The 16,399-nt window shown below is 42.5% G+C and overlaps 1 pseudogene; it reads right to left on the minus strand.

The window, feature by feature from the left end:
- Window positions 1-5,815: 5,815 nt before the first annotated feature.
- On the minus strand, window positions 5,816-6,784 carry LOC100755430 (annotated as a pseudogene).
- Between the last annotated feature and the right edge of the window lie 9,615 nt (window positions 6,785-16,399).

The following is a 16,399-nucleotide window of genomic DNA, read 5'->3' on the forward strand; positions in this document are numbered from 1 at the left end:
ACAATTCTTCACAGACCTTGAAAGAACAGTACTCAACTTCATATGGAAAAACAAAAAACCCAGGATAGCCAAAATAACTCTGTACAATAAAGGAACTTCAGGAGGCATCACCATCCCTGACTTCAAGATCTATTATAGAGCTGTAGTCCTGAAAACAGCTTGGTATTGCACAAAAATAGACAGGTTGACAAATGGAATCAAATTGAAAACCCTGATATTAACCCACACACCTATGAACACTTGATTTTTGACAAAGAAGGTAAAGTTATACAATGGAAAAAAAGAAAGCATCTTCAACAATTGGTGTTGGCATAACTGGATTCGGAGATTGCAGATAGATCCATATTTATCAACAGGCACAAAACTTAAATCCCAATGGATCAAAGAACTCAACAAAAATTCAGCCACACTGAACCTCCTAGAAGAGAAGGTAGGTGGTACAGGAGACCACTTTCTGAACAAATACTAGTAGCACAAACACTGAGATCGACCATTAATAAATGGGACCTCCTGAAACTGAGAAGCTTCTGTAAGGCAAAGGACACAGTCAGGAAGACAAAACGCCAGCCCACAGAATGGGAAAAGATATTTACCCACCCCACATCTGACAGAGGGCTGATCACCAAAATATACAATGAACTCAAGAAGCTAGCCACCAAAACACCAAACAATGCAATTAAATAGTGGAGCACAGAACTAAAGAGAGAATTTTCAACAGAGGAATCTAAAATGGCTGAAAGACACTTGAGAAAGTAGTCAACATCCTTAGCCATCAGGGAAATGCAGCTCAAAACCACTCTGAGATACCATCTTAATCCTGTCAGGATGGCTAAAATCAATAACACCAATGACAGTCTATGCTGGAGAGGATGTGGAGAAAGAGGAACTCTCCTCCATTGCTGGTGGGAGTGAAAACTTGTACAACCACTTTTGAAATTAGTATGGTGGTTTCTCAGGAAAATGGGAATCAGTCTACCTCAAGATCCAGCAATTCCTCATTTGGGCATATACCCAAAGAATGCACATTCATACAATAAGGACATATGTTCACGTATGTTCATAGCAGCATTACTTGTAATAGCCAGAACATGGAAGCAACCTAGATTCCCTTCAACTGAAGAATGGATAGAGAAAATGTGGTACATTTACACAATGGGGTACTACTCAGAAGAAAAAAAACAATGGAATCTTGAAATTTGCAGGCAAGTGGGTGGAACTAGAAGAAACCATCCTGAGTGAGGTAACGCAGTCACAAAAAGATAAACATGGTATGTACTCACTCATATATGATTTTTAGATATAGAGCAAAGGATTACCAGTCCTCAATCCACACTGCCAGAGGAACTAGGAAACAAGGAGGACCCCAAGAGAAGATTGCATAGTCCCTCGAAGAAGGGGAGGGGGACAAGAACCCCTGAACAAAGTGGGAGCACGTCGTGGGTGAGGAGGAAGGAGGTGGGAAGGGAAGAAGGGGAGAGGGGAGGAGAATAAGACGACTGAGACAGGGGAGGAATAGAGGAGGGCAAGAAAGGAGATGCCTTAATAGAGGGAGACAGTACAGTTATGGAGAGAGGTCTGGCACAGGGGAAATGTTAGTGGATCCACACGGATGACTCCAACTAAGAATCCAAGCAGTGGTGGAGAAAATGCCATTGATGCCCTTCCTCTATAATGAGATTGGTGTCTACCTTGGTTACCATTCCTAGAGCCTTCATCCAGTAGCTGTTCGAAGCAGAAACAGGCACCCACAGCTAAGCACTGAACCATACTACTGGAATTCAGTTGTGGAGAGGGAGAAGGGATGAGCAAAGGAGCCAAGATGGGCCTGGAGAGACCTGCAGAAAGAGTGGACCTGACCTACTGAGAGCATGGAGACACTAGCCATAAAGCTGCAGAAACAGCATTGGACAGAATCAAGTCCTCTGGATGTGGGTGCCAGCCAGGAGGCCAGGGCAGTCTATGGGACCTCCAACAGTGGAGCCAGTCTTTAACCCTAGAGCACAAATGGACTTTGGGAGCCTATTCCCTAAGGAGGGATACTGTTGCAGCCCAGATACAGCAAGGAGGGCCTGGGCCCTCCCCCAAATGATATGACAGACTTTGAAAGTCACTGGTGGAGGGCCTCAGTGTCCCTGGGGAGGAGTTGGGGGATGGGTTGGTGGGTTGGTGGAGAACATGGGAGGATGGGGGGGCGAGGGAATGGGGTGATGGTTATGGAAATATGAGTGGTAATTAAAGAATTTAAATAAAAAAGATAAAGAAGATTTATTTGATCAAAGTCCTAATCTTTTGCCTATTGTATGGGTATTTCACTGGTTGGGATTATAGCCACCCACCAAGAACCCATCTATATAGGACACTGATGGAACAATATTACTGCAGGAATAAAAAATTGCAATAAGAAACTTGAACTTCCCTGTGGTGGTGGCCCACACCTTTAGTCCCCCCACTTGGTGTCGAGGATTCCAGGACAAGCTCCAAAGCTACACAGAGAAGCCCTGTCTTGAAAAACAAAACAAAAGAAAGAAACTTGGACTAAGGAAAGAAGAAATTCTTACCTATTTATCAATAAGGTAATGGAGCCTGAGCTCCCTTTCAACACTAACCTGTGGAATGGTGCCATCCACAGGGGTGGTGGATCTTCCCATCTCAATGAACCTAATCTAGATAACCCCTCACAGGCTTCCTAGAAGACAACCTAATCTAGGTGATCTCTCACAGGCATCCTAGAAGACAACCTAATCTAGGTGACCTCTCACAGGCATCCTAGAAAACAACCTAATCTAGGTGATCTCTCACAGGCATCCTAGAAGACAACTTAATCTAGGTGATCTCTCACAGGCATCCTAGAAGACAACCTAATCTAGGTGATCTCTCACAGGCATCCTAGAAGACAACCTAATCTAGGTGACCTCTCACAGGCATCCTAGAAAACAACCTAATCTAGGTGACCTCTCACAGGCATCCTAGAAAACAACCTAATCTAGGTGATCTCTCACAGGCATGCCTAGAGGACAATCTAATCTAAATAACCCTTCACAGGCATGCCTACAGGATAACCTAATCTAGATAACCCCTCACAAGCCTACCTGGAGGATAACCTAATCTAGATAGTCCCTCACAGGCATCCAAGAAGACAACCTAATCTAGATAACCCCTCACAGGCATACCTACAGGATAACCTAATCTAGATAATCCCTCATAGGCATCCTAGAAGATAACCTAATCTTGATGATCTCTCACAGTCAAGCCCCAAAGCTAGTTTCCTAGGTGATTCTAGATTCTGTCAAGTTGACAATGACTATTAACCATTATAATGAGAATAAGTTATCTCAATAAAAATAGCATCCATTAAAAAGAGAGGCTAGCTGGGTAGTGGTGGCATACTCCTTTAATCCCAGAACTGGGGAGGCAAAGCAGGTAGATCTCTGTGAGTTTGAGGTCAGCTTTGTCTACAGAGTGAGTTCCAGGAAAGCCTGGTTATACAGAGAAACCCTGTCTCAAAAAAATGAATGAGAGATAGAGATAGGGATAGAGACAGATTAAGAGAGAGAAAGAGAGGGAGAGAGAGAGGGAGGGTGAGAGAGAGAGAGAGAGAGAGAGAGAGAGAGAGAGAGAGAGAGAGAGAGAGAGAATGTCAAGGATTTTCTAAAACATGACCTGATGTTTCCTTACCATCCTGACCCTGTGACATGCCAATGATTCCAACAGTCAAACCAATCAGACAACTATGTAACTCATTAACTAGATTCTTCACCCCAGACCAAGCACAATGAGTCTTATTAACAAGGTTCTTCTATGTAGGTCCCTGATAGTGTTAGACCTAAAAATATGCTTCACTCTTTTTTAAAAATTAAATCCAATTTTTATTAAGGATTTCAAATTACACATTTCAGACTTCTAGAATGGAATAAAACCATTTGGGGAGCAGCCAAATGTCATAATGAACACTGACACCCCAGGTGTCCATCCACAAAGCACATTCCCATTACACAAGAACCACCAGCTACCTGATAACTTTGGCAACAGCTACTTCCTAAGGAAGGAAGGGAGGGATGGAGGGAGGAAAAGACTGTTCTAGCTCCTTAAGTTCACTGAAAGTGGGAGTCTGTCTTTAGGTTACAAACTTTAATGGTCAAGAAAATAAGCTGTGTTTAGATGAACTAGGATTACAGAAAATAGCACAAACCATCTAAGAGAAAGCAACCAATCATTCTCAAAATAAAGGAAATATAACAGGTTCAGAATTTCCAGTAGTTAAAAATCTCACATCCTAAGATCTCAATTCTAAAATTTCACAAAAGAAAAAATCTCGATGTAAAATAAATTTTATTAATATCAGGAATGATAGACTGTCCTCCAAGCACAATCCAATTAACATACCCTGTGAAGAAAAGTTCCTTCCCCAAAATGAACAGTAATTAGGCTGAGGTATTTTAAAAGTGGCTCTCAGCATCTAAAACTTATGTTACCCTCCCCTCTGCAATGGCCTCATTACTACTTTGGGCTTTATTAAAATGTGGTCACTTGAAACACCTGGAAGGGGGGGCACTAAAAAAAGACAGTCTTTAAATTGTACAAAAATTTCGAAATCTAGTTTAATTCTCCAAGCTCGGTGTGAATACAATGCTGAACATCACACTTGAGGTACAGAGGCCTGATTTTTTTTTTTTTTGAGCATTTAGTAAGACTGAAAAAGTTTGTGAGATTTACCCCAATATGCCTTAACATATCTGTGAGGTAGTTAAATCAACAGTACAACCCACTCCTAATTGTCCACAGTAAACAGAAGCATGGCTGAAGGATACACTACTCATCCTTGAGCACTAAGTATTAGAATAAACACAGACGTCAAATATACTTAGTCCTAACAAATGGAATTTAACATCTCTGTTTAAAAAAAAAAAAGTATCACACATCACTTGTTACTCTTTTTAAAAAGCGCCTGCCTATTACCTCTTCCAAAGTTGGAAAACTAGGCACCCCTGAACTCAAGCTAACCCTCCACAATAGCCTCAATCAGTACAAACTGAGACATCACCCTGTGAGGGCTAAAACTGTATGACATTTTTATTTTAGACTATAAAACAAAACTAGGCAAACCAAAAAGAGGAAAACTCAAAATAGGTTCAAATGATGCAATTCCATCCTTTCCAGGAAAGCAGAATGTAGGCCCTACCACAAAGGTTAATTTTCTTCAAAGTACATTGAAATACTATCAGATTAACTTCTGAAAAAAAAAAAAAACCTGGGGTCTGTTCATCTTGCTATGATAACTAATAACTATGAGTTGACTTCTGTTATAATTGTATCATCTGAAATAGAAAACTCCCTTAATAATCTCAGTTATTAGGTTTGATCTTACTGGAAATTCTTAACCACAATTTTCCTTTCTCCAACATGTCAGTCACTGCATCACCTAACATAAACGGAAGCATTAGCTGATACAGGCAGACTTCAATCTGCAAAACAATCTTGGTTCTTGAGGAAAGAAACAGCTACAACAAACAATGTGTCCAACAGTTGATTTCCATACTTGCATTCTGATAGGTACATGTTGAAAACATTCCGGAAGAACCAAACTGCAGCATCAATAACAAGCACTAAGGAGATTTCTGCATTCAACAGATCTGACAGAACTACAGTTAGGATGCTAGGCAGAACAGATTGGTCTTTCAAATAGCAATTTCCTTTCCTTTAAAAACCTACCGATTCTACCAAGGAAACGCAAAACATAAGGCTGTAAGTAAATGACAGTCGATTTAGGCTATTACAGGGTAGGCTGTCCTCAAGGCCACAGACATCCCATCCTGCTTCACTGCTGCTTGCCCTCTGCTGGGTTCTGATCCTTCTTGGGGTCACACTCAGGGCCATTTTCCCCGTCTCCTTCGTCTTCCCCTTCCTTATCAGCTTCTTCTCCTTCATCATAATCGTCGTCCTCTTCCTCAATTGCCTCTCCAGTAAAGAACAACATTGATCTTAGAGTTATCTGCTCCCGTAAAAAGTGACCAATAGCAAAGTCTGCAGCCAGTATGGCTTTGACATCATCATCCAGATCTCCATTCTCAGGAACTTCAGGAGGGGCAAAAAAATTAAAGAAAGAATCATTGGAAACTATTTTAGTCACAGTACGAACTGCCCCACGTCCCTTGTGTTTCTGCTTCTTTTTTAATGGTTTTTAAAGTAACATTCTTTCCTTTTTCCAATCTATCTGGCACCCTGTACAACCCATGACTTCTGGTCCATCAAAAGAGAAGGAATCATAGTCATCTGGTTCTGACCCCATCCTGTACATCTTTTGTGAAATATTCATTGGGTTCAAAGTGAAATTCTAAGATAAAACTCATAGGTTGGCCAGCATCTGAGAACTTCACTTTCATATCTTTCAAGTGATTCAGAATAGGTTCATCATGTTCCTGAACCACATCACTGAGCAAATCAACATTTTTAAAAACTGTCAACCAAAATTCAGGAATTCCTTTAGGGTCTTCTTTTTCTTTATCCTTTTTCTCGTCTTCAATCTTGGCCTTTTCTTTCAGTTCCTCCAAAATTTCTTCCTCCTTATCTGGTTTCCATTCACATTCTTCTTCGATAGGTTCATAAATTGTATTAGTGATCTCAAATCGATTATCCAATAAAGGCTAATAGAGAGCAGCGAATTTCCTTTCAAGATCATGAACTTCCTTGTAGAACTTGGCTTCTATCTGTGCACATTTAACTTGAAGGCTTTTGAGGGCATTCACCCATCTTTTGACTACTTAGGCAGGTTGACAATGTCTCCCATCTTGTAAGAACTCCAATTATCATTCCAGGAGGCTCAAACGTGCCTCGAGGAGCAGGAGGCCATGCTTCACTCTTTTATACCCCATTCTTGGTACTCATTTGCTTTTGAATAGGAGGACCCAACTACTAGAGTTAGTCAGCTATGGACTTGGCCAGTCCTCCCTCCAGGGTTCAGGGACATGTCCCACCCTTTTTCTTGAGCTTAGAAAAGGATCTTAGGTACTTGTTTTCCCACAAGGAATCATTCTATGATGATGATATAGTAATATATAAATATATATATATGTATATGTAATATATATATATATATATATTCCTACTACAGAAATCTCAGAGCAAAATACCGTCAAAGCCTTAAACTTCCTTGCCTCCTGAGGCTACCAGATTTCTCCCCCCAAAGGCCCAAATAACTTAAAAGGAAATACAATACTTAGGACTTGTCTTGACTCCTGAGCCATGATGACTATCTTCACCTTGAGTCAGGGGCATAACTGATTAATTCTCCCTTTGTAAGAACAAAGAGACCATTTCTGTCCTTTCCAGGGAATGCTGAATTTTGTTGAATTTGTATTTTTAATTTTGGGTTAAAGACAAACCTCTCTTGGGGCCATCAAGGGCAGAGATTCTGAGACTCTCAACTAGAGTGCTCAGTTGGAAAAATCTTTTAATCAAATAGTTTTCCACAGAAGCACCAGCACTGGGCAAACTCAATATTTAAGGTCCTATTTTTTTTATTTGTGGCATAACAGCAAGTCCCAAAATTGTTGACTTAGTATTCAGGATTGGTTTATTTCTTAGAGAAACTCAACACTGTAGCATGAGAGTGGTCTTCCTGTCTAAGAACTGTGGCCGTCTGTTACTGTGCTGCTTGTTGAAGAAGCATCTAAATTGTCTTTGGGTCAGCCATCAGAACCTTAGGCCCCACCAACAAAGGCTGTGCTAGAATTGAGGGAGCCCTTGTGGTTGACCAGAAGTACACTAATAAAAAAATGAAGCAATCCTCCTAGATAACCCAGAGGTAACTATTAAAACTTGAGACATGCTAATGCCTTCCCCCCTTGTTTCCCATGGAAACTTCTTTCAGTTTGGCATACTAGTGTGGTGAGATCATTTCTTCCATAGGTTTAACCTAAGCAACCAGACCCTGGACAATATAGAGGAGACATTGTTTGTTGATGGAAGTGGTTCTGTTCCAAGTGGAGAGCATGAGGCTCTCCAAGAAGAGAGTGGTTAGCCCAAAGGAAGTAATTGAGAGCTGGGTAGTGGTAGAAACCTTTAATCCCAGCACTTGGGAGGTAGAGCCAAGCTGATCTCTGAATTTGAGTCCAGTATGGTCTATAGAGCTAGGACAGCTAAGGCTGTTACACAGTAAAACCTTGTCTCAAAAATCCAAACCAGAAAAAAAAAAGTAATTGAGATCTCCCCAATACCTCATTCCACCTCCATCTAAAAGGCTGACTTAGCAATAGTCCTGAGGGAAGAGCAAAATGATTAACACTGCATGGATTCAAAATGTGCATTCATGGGCTGGCAAAATTGTTCAGTGGGCAAAGGTGCCTGACGACAAGCCTGTTGACCTGAGTTCAATCCCCAGGACCCAGGCAATGGAAAGAGGCAACTGACTCTTGCAATTTATCCTCTGACCACCCTGGCACATATGCAAACTCGAGCTCTCTCTCTCTCTCTCTCTCTCTCTCTCTCTCTCTCTCTGTCTCTCTCTCTCTCTCTCACGCGTGCACACACACACAAACACGCACACACACACACTAAAATTAATGTTTTTTGCTAAATATGGCCATGATGCCATCTGGAAGAATCAAGGATTATTAATGGCCAATAATCATAAGACATAAGCAAGATTTTGTAAGTATATGGGCAGCATCCAAATTCCCAGTTAAGTGATAATACTGCAAGGGCCATCAGAAGGATCTGTCTAATGTTGCCCAAAAAAATAGACTGGAGGACAAAGAAGCAGAAAACAAAGCAAAGCAAAGCAAAGCAAAACAAAACAAAACAAAAGCAGCCTTAGCTGGGCTAAGCACTTGGGATCAGAAGGTTGACAGATCTGTGAGTTCAACTTAGAGAACTACATAGAGAGTTCTAGTCTACATAGAGTTCCAGAACAGCCAGAACCACATAGTGAAACCCTGCCTCAAAAAATAAAACTTTTGAAGCCTTGCAAATTTTTTGACTGTTTATTCCTGGTGGAGGAATGGGCTCAAGATCAAGGAGGCACCAACCAAAGATGATCATGAATCTATGTTGAGAATAAGGTATGTTACCCCTGCCAGGGAAAACAGCCAGTAAAGTAACATACCTGACCCCTAGAACTGGAGCCAGCCAAAGAAACACACCCTGACCCTGAAACCAGAACCAAAGAAACACATTAGCCCTGAAACCAGAAACAGTGAAAGAAACACATCATGACACTGAAACTAGAGTCAAAAGGTTAAGGGCCCTGAAACCAGAGCCAAAGAAACACACACTCCACTTAAACACCTGAGCATGAAACAAACCAATCCCTGAACACAAAATCCAGCTGCTATCTGAGCTTGGCCAAGCTCAGGGACTGACCAGACCATTAAAAAGATTCTAGGAAAGCTTTGCCAGGAATCCTCTGAGAAATAGATAATGCTGTTGCCCGTCACCCTCATGAGAGTTAAAACAGCTCCAGTGTCTAAAGCTGGGGTCAGCCCCTAGAGTTACTGTACAGTAGGCCCTTTCTTACACAACCAGGTATAGAATAAACCTAAGGCAAATCCAACAAGTCCTATACAAAAAAAATGGAAACAAGGTTATTCTTATACAAAAGGATAGAACCTGAAAGACTGTGGACCCTGGAGACAGGGTCCTCCTTAAAACCTAGAAAGACAGGCCCACAGAACAATTGATCTGCAATGAAATGGACCTTTTCAAGTGGTCCTATGTGCCCTCCATAGTTACCATACTGTTGGCAATTGACAGCTGTGTTTACTCCCCTGCAGAATAAAACCAAAGAATGCCCTGCCTCCAAAGACCCAGAAGAGAACACCTGTGCACCCATAAAAGATTTTGAACTTCTCTTGACAAAAATGTAGCATCCTTATGACTGTTGGCTGGGGCTGTTCTAAAACATGCCCTGCTCTGGTTCTGCATGTTTCTCTCTACTGGAACCAGAGTCCTGAACTTAAGCATGGAAAGCCCTGTGCTCATTGCAGAATGCAATCATTTCTTCTTTCCCAAAGCAAACAAAACAAATCAAAACAAAAGCAACAAACAAAACCGCTCATAATCATGTTTCTCCTGCTTTTGTTCTCTTCTTCACTTTTTCGAGGAGTAAGAATTCCTGGTTCCCATTTTAAACAAGAGGTTGACCTACCAAATCCTGTTACCTTTTTCTTCAATTGCATCAACTACACAGGAATAACTACCCCTGAGAGTATCCCAATGATATGTGGGAAATGGTCCTCACTAAGTCCCCATACGGAGACCTTAAATATACCCCATATAATGAACACTATGAATGTGATGAGAGGTGGACCCAGATCTAAGTCTCCAAGTTGAAAGGCTGCTCTCTTGAGACATATCTTCAAGTCTCAAGTCTTCAAGGCCATATAAACTTTTTTTTAAAAGTTGTTTCTATTTTTCTAATTTTAATGGAACTGGCCTATTCATCAATATTTGAAAGTTTCCCTGCTCAGTTCCAGCGTGCAATTTATATGGAAAGCAGAAGGACCTGACTCTCCTCAAGAATGGCTACACCAAATGCAAATTCATCCATGGATAGGCACTGTCCAAATGAGTGCCTCAGTCAAGTGGAGAAAGTTATCTTTGACAATGATGGGTGGATAAAATCTCCTCTCAGTAGACATCTGTAACACTTTTGGTCCCATTACATATGAGGTGGAAGATGGGGTGCTTTTTTTTTTCCATGAGTTGCCAGACTGTATACACCAGTGAAGGGAGGGGAGCCACTGGTCCCCAAGGAGGCATTGTACATTGATGGGTAGGTAAAGGAAACCCCTTTCCCTCAACTGCAGTTGAGGGCAGTAATCTACCTTTCAAAGACAGAGACTGTCTGCAATGATAAAAGTTAATGTCCCAGCAGTCAGTGGGACAAATTCCGATTAGTATGGATCCTGATAACAAGGGAAGAAGACTCTAATTCAATGCATTGGTCATTTTCAAGAGCCTTATACTGTAGCTTCCTTGGTGGCAGACTCAACAGTGGGTCCCTGAATAGGTATAGCCAGTAAGGGTAAGATTTGTGGAAATATCATGAGACAATACAAGCACTTGGTGTTAGATTATGTGGCCTACCAACCCTTAGTCACCTAAAAGTGACAAAGTTGATCAAATTGCCAAGATCAGATGGTTTGAAGAAGCTCTGCTGAAGATGTCGCCTCCTGGTGGCAAAGCTGAATATATCACAGAAGCTAGAAAGCCAAGCAGGCTAGTGCTCTGCAACAGGGGTTCACAGTCAATGTGATAGACACCATGCCCTCTTGCTAGCAATGTGTGCTTGGTGGTGCCCAAAGTGCCTGGGGGTTGCAGAGAATGACATTAAGAGAGGAAATATGTTCTTTCAGTGGTGGCAAAGAGACTACACCAGTCCTCTACCAAGCCCAGGGAAAACCTGGCATGCTTTGGCAGATGCTGACACTGTTACCAGATGCCAGATGTTTTTCATTATTTTCCCAGTAAAAGAGCCACCTAAAAGACAACAAAACCAGGACTTACTAGGTTGCACTTGAGGTATAAACCCTTCAAATAATAGAAAGTGACCAAAGCACCTAATTCACAAGCCATGAAGCATAACAATGAGCTAATGACTGAGACATACTATGGGTCATCTACCTGCTGTATCATCCACAGGAGCAGGGCTCATCTAGTGGAGAACTACTGAGGCAGGCTTTACAGACCGGCTCCCCCTTCATGTAAGGTGGACTATGCCTTGAGAGGTCTCAACTGAAGGGCTTCTAGTAGCAACACCACAATTGCCCAACTACAGCTCCCAGCACTAAAACTACAAATTTAAACAGACAGATCCTTCAAACCAGAGCAGGGACATGACAGCAATTCATCGTGTATGAATACAACCAGTAGAATAGTAGACACAGAATGCCTGATGTGGGCCCTGGGAAGTCTGAACCAGTTCTGGGTATTTCACAGTATCAGTTCCCTTGAAGGGAGCATGAGGTCAGACATTGAATTTACCTGTTCCCTACCGTGTTGTGAAAATGATCCATCAAGTTTAGGCATTTTGGAGGGAATTATTCCTAAAGAGACATATGTAATAATTTGACAGTCACACCCCCCTATGGTATCCATTCCCTTTCTGTCACCTGATAGATTTAACCCTGCTGTTCTTGTGTGATAAATTATACTGTTGTTGTAGCATCCAGATACAGTGTGTGGTACCTGGTCTTAGAGACACATGGAAAATCTAGAGAAGAGTAAGAAGGACTTTGAAGGAGAACATGAAAACATGTTAGTGTCTGAAGTCACGGGGACTGAAAGAACAGATGCTAGTGTGGCAAGTACATCCCTGGCCACTTCCTTTTTTGAAGATGGTAGAACATAGAAGGAGGCTAATGTCTAACAGACAAGCAGAGGATTCCATATGAAACTAGTTAATACAGCCTTAACTACTTGTGTTGATATATTTTAGTATTAAAGCTTGCCTGATTTTCTCAATCCATTATTCAGTTGAGGGGCATCTAGGTTGCTTCCAGGTTCTGGCTATTACAAACAATGCTGCTCTGAACATGGTTGAACATATGTCCTTGTTGTATGAGTATGCACTATTTGGGTATATACCCAAGAGAGGAATGGCTGGATCTTGAGGTAGACTGATTCCCATTTTTCTGAGCAACCGCCATACTGATTTCCAGAGTGGTGGCATGAACTCCTGAACTAATTGGGATCACAAGGGTAGGGTGGAGGGAGCTGCTACAATAAGAGCAAGAGAAGAGGAGTAGAGGAGAGGAAATGGAGGTTCAGAAATACTGAGTTGGGAGAAGAATAGAGGAGAGAGAGCAGGATGAGAGATACCATATCAGAGGGAGCCACTATAGGTCCGAGAAGAGATCTGGAACCAGGGAGATCTCCAGAGACCTACAAGGATGACACGATCTGACAATCCAGGCAATGGTGGAGAGGATAACCTAAAAGCCCTTCCCCTAAAATGAGATTGATGACTTCTCTTTATGCCATCCTAGAGCCCTCATCCAGTGGCTGATGGAAGCAGAGACAGACATCCACAGATATACACTGAGCTGAAATCGGGAATTTAGTTGAAGAGAGGGAGGAATGAAGAGCGAAGGGGTCTGTACCAGGTTGGAGAAACCCACAGGAACAATTGGCCTGAACAAGGGAGAGCACATCGACCCCAGATGCTGTCAGGGAGGCCAGTACAAGACTGATCCAGACCCCTGAACATGGATGTCAATAAGGAGGCCTCTGCACTGCAGGGAGCCTCTGGTGGTGGATTAGTATTTTTCCATGGTGCAAGAAGGGACTTTGAGAGCCCATCCCATGTGAAGGGTTACACTCTGGCCCTGTACACACGGGGAAGGGCCCAGGACCAGCACAAGAAGATTTGGTGGACTTTGCAGAGCCCCCGTTGAGTGCCCTACCCTGCCTGGGGAGTGGTGGGTGGATGGGGTGGGGGTAACTGGGGGTGGGGGAGGAGGGATGGGGGTGAGAGGAGGGAGAGGGAGAAGGGACTAACATGTGAAACAAGCTTGTTCCCTAACTAGAACTAATAAATTAATTTAAAAAAAAGCTTGCCTGAGGATTGAAAAAGCAAAGTCAGTCACAAGCCATAGAAGCCAGGCATATACTTTTAATGCTAGGACTCAGAATTAAGAGATAGCTGGATATCTGTGAGTCAAAGGCCACCCAGATCTACACAAGATTGATTCAGCCCTAAAGAGAAACAGCTCACATAAAGATGACCTCAGCATTTGAGATCACATGCCTTTAATCCCAGCATTAAGGAGGTATATAAGCTGATGGCTGGGAGGCCAGCATAGGACTGACCCAGCCCCCCCTGAATGTGGGTGTCAGTGAGGAGGCCTCAGCAATCTAGGGGGCCTCTGGCAGTGAATCAGTATTTATCCCTGGTATACGAATGGATTTTGGGAGCCCATTCCACGTGGAGGGATGCTCTCTCAGCTTGGACACACTAGGGAGGGCCTAGGCCCTGCCCTGGATGATATGACAGACTTTGGGGATCCCCCATGGAGGGCCTTGCCCTTCCCGTGGAGTGGAGGGGGTATAGGGTGGGGGGTTGGTGGGGGGTAAAGGAGGAGGGGAGAGAGAAGGAGCTGGGATTGACATGTGAAGCAGGCTTGTTTCTAATTTAAATTTTTTTAAAAAAAGAGAGAAAAGGAGGTATATAAGACACGGGCAAGGTCTCAGTATCAGGCATTCAATCTTCAGGCACACTGAAGATTGGAGGCTTTCATTCTCCAGCCACATTGAGAATAGGAATTCCCCAGTCCTGTTAGAATAAGAACTCACTGATAGCTCGGCAGCTTTTTGCTTTTCTGTTTTACAGCTTGAAGTTCGAACCCAAATATCAGTCTCAGGGTCTTTTATTAATTCTGTTACAAGTACTAGGACTCCGCTTTTCATTCTGTTTATGCGTAAGTGTTGCAGTATGGATCCTTGTCTTTCCAGCATCCACAGCCAAGGACTTAAATAAAATGTCCAAACACCCATAGAGTCTTCCTAGTTCTTTCTATGGTATCTTGAAACAGCACCATGAGGTTTCTGAAGTCTTTGAATATTTAAATAATAGATAGCCAGGCAAATGGAAGACAATTAGAAAATAAGGAATAGGATTGATTCTGTAATCTGGATGCAAGTTGGGTGGGGGACCTTAGAGTCACACAAAGCACAAAGCAGAGAGAAAGCAAACTGGAAGTGGGCCCAGGTCATAAGCTCTCAAAGCCCATCTTAGTGGTTATTTCCTCTAGCAAGGCTTCAGTGCCTAAAGGCTTTCTAGTGTCCCCCAAAAGAACCACCAACTGAGGATCAAGTATTCAAATACCTACCAAATGGTCCACCATAGTTAAATCAGCTGCTGTGACATGCAAAAACAACTAACAGGCTCTGGGTAAGAGAAGTTTTATCATTCCTATGGATGGGTAAGATATGGGTCAGAAAGCAACCGAACCATTGTCTCACATTCACTGGCATCACGAGATACTCATTACGCCTTAGATGTGAAATACCCCTCGCAGATCCACATGTAAGGGGTTTGGTTGTCTGTTGGTGGACTTCTAGGAAGTAACTGGGTCCTGAAGGTTCTGTCCTAATCAATGGATTAATCCCGTGATGGATTTGTAATATGATGGCATTATGGGGAGGTAGAGTAAAAGGAGCTATCTTGTCCTTGGCTCCTCTCTGCTTCCTGGGTGTCACAAGGTGAGCTGGGTTGTTCCGTCATACAGTGCACATCATCAAGTTCATGCCCAGGAGCACCAAAGCCATTTAACCTCAAACCAAAATCTTGGAAACCATGAACCAGAATAAATCTTCCTCCTTTTGGATGATATGGGTGGTGTGTTAATTTCCCAGAGGCACTGGGACAGAGTGCCACAAATCACATAGCTTGAACAACAGAAAACATTGTCCTTTGAGCTCTAAAGGCGAATTTTCCAAAGTCAAGGTGCCTGTAGAGCCAAGTTCACTCTGAATGCTTTAAGCAGTAAGTTATACTCCTTCCTTGTCATTTCTGGTTGCTGGCAATGATTGATGTGATTTCACAAAAAAATTTCATCACTCCAATTTGGATCTCCATGGTTCCAGTGACTTCTTCCCTACATTGTCGTGTCTTCAGATCTTAATGAGATGAGTCACAAGGTTAGAGGCCACTAATATGAACATTTTTTAACTTGATTTCTCCTCTAAAGATCTTACTCAAATTCCCATCAAATTCAAAGGTACTGGGGAGGTAGGGCTTAGATGTGTTTGGAGAAAGGACATATTCGACCCCAAACAGGTGACAGCAGAATATCCACTAGGTACCATCAATCAGCATAAACTTCAAGGCCCAATTGTTTTCTGAGAGCCTATGGGTTAGAAATGGTGCCATAATCTCAGCACTTGGGAGGAGGGTGTTGAAGGAAGAGAGTCATGAGTTCAAAGACAGCTTGGATAGACAGCAAGACCCTGTCTCACCATTAACTAGCTGAGTAAATAATCCAGGGCTGGGCATGTAGCTGGGTAGTGTAGTAAATGACTGGTCTTTTGTGAGGTATTGTGTTTTATCCCCAACACTGGTAGCTAAATCATTAAATGTTAATTTAAAATGTAAATACGTGTGTTTATATAGTAATGTAATACATTTTAGTCTCTCTGGCTCTTTGACTTTCATCTCTCTCTCTCTCTCTCTCTCTCTCTCTCTCTCTCTCTCTCTCTCCATACTCCCTCTCTGGTGTATGTGTGCACATTAGATACTCCTTTTCTACATTTGTGGAGGGCTTCTCCAGGGTGAGCATCATTCTTTGTATTTCCAGTATGTCCAGAAAGAGGCAAAAAACAAAATCCAAGGCTAGAAAGTTCAAGCACTATAGTAGGCAGAGAGAGGCTAGGAGGGTGCTCTGAGTGGAGGTCTGATCTGCTC

This window comes from Cricetulus griseus, chromosome 3, assembly GCF_003668045.3.
Source record: "Cricetulus griseus strain 17A/GY chromosome 3, alternate assembly CriGri-PICRH-1.0, whole genome shotgun sequence".
In the NCBI taxonomy this organism is placed as follows: domain Eukaryota; kingdom Metazoa; phylum Chordata; class Mammalia; order Rodentia; family Cricetidae; genus Cricetulus; species Cricetulus griseus.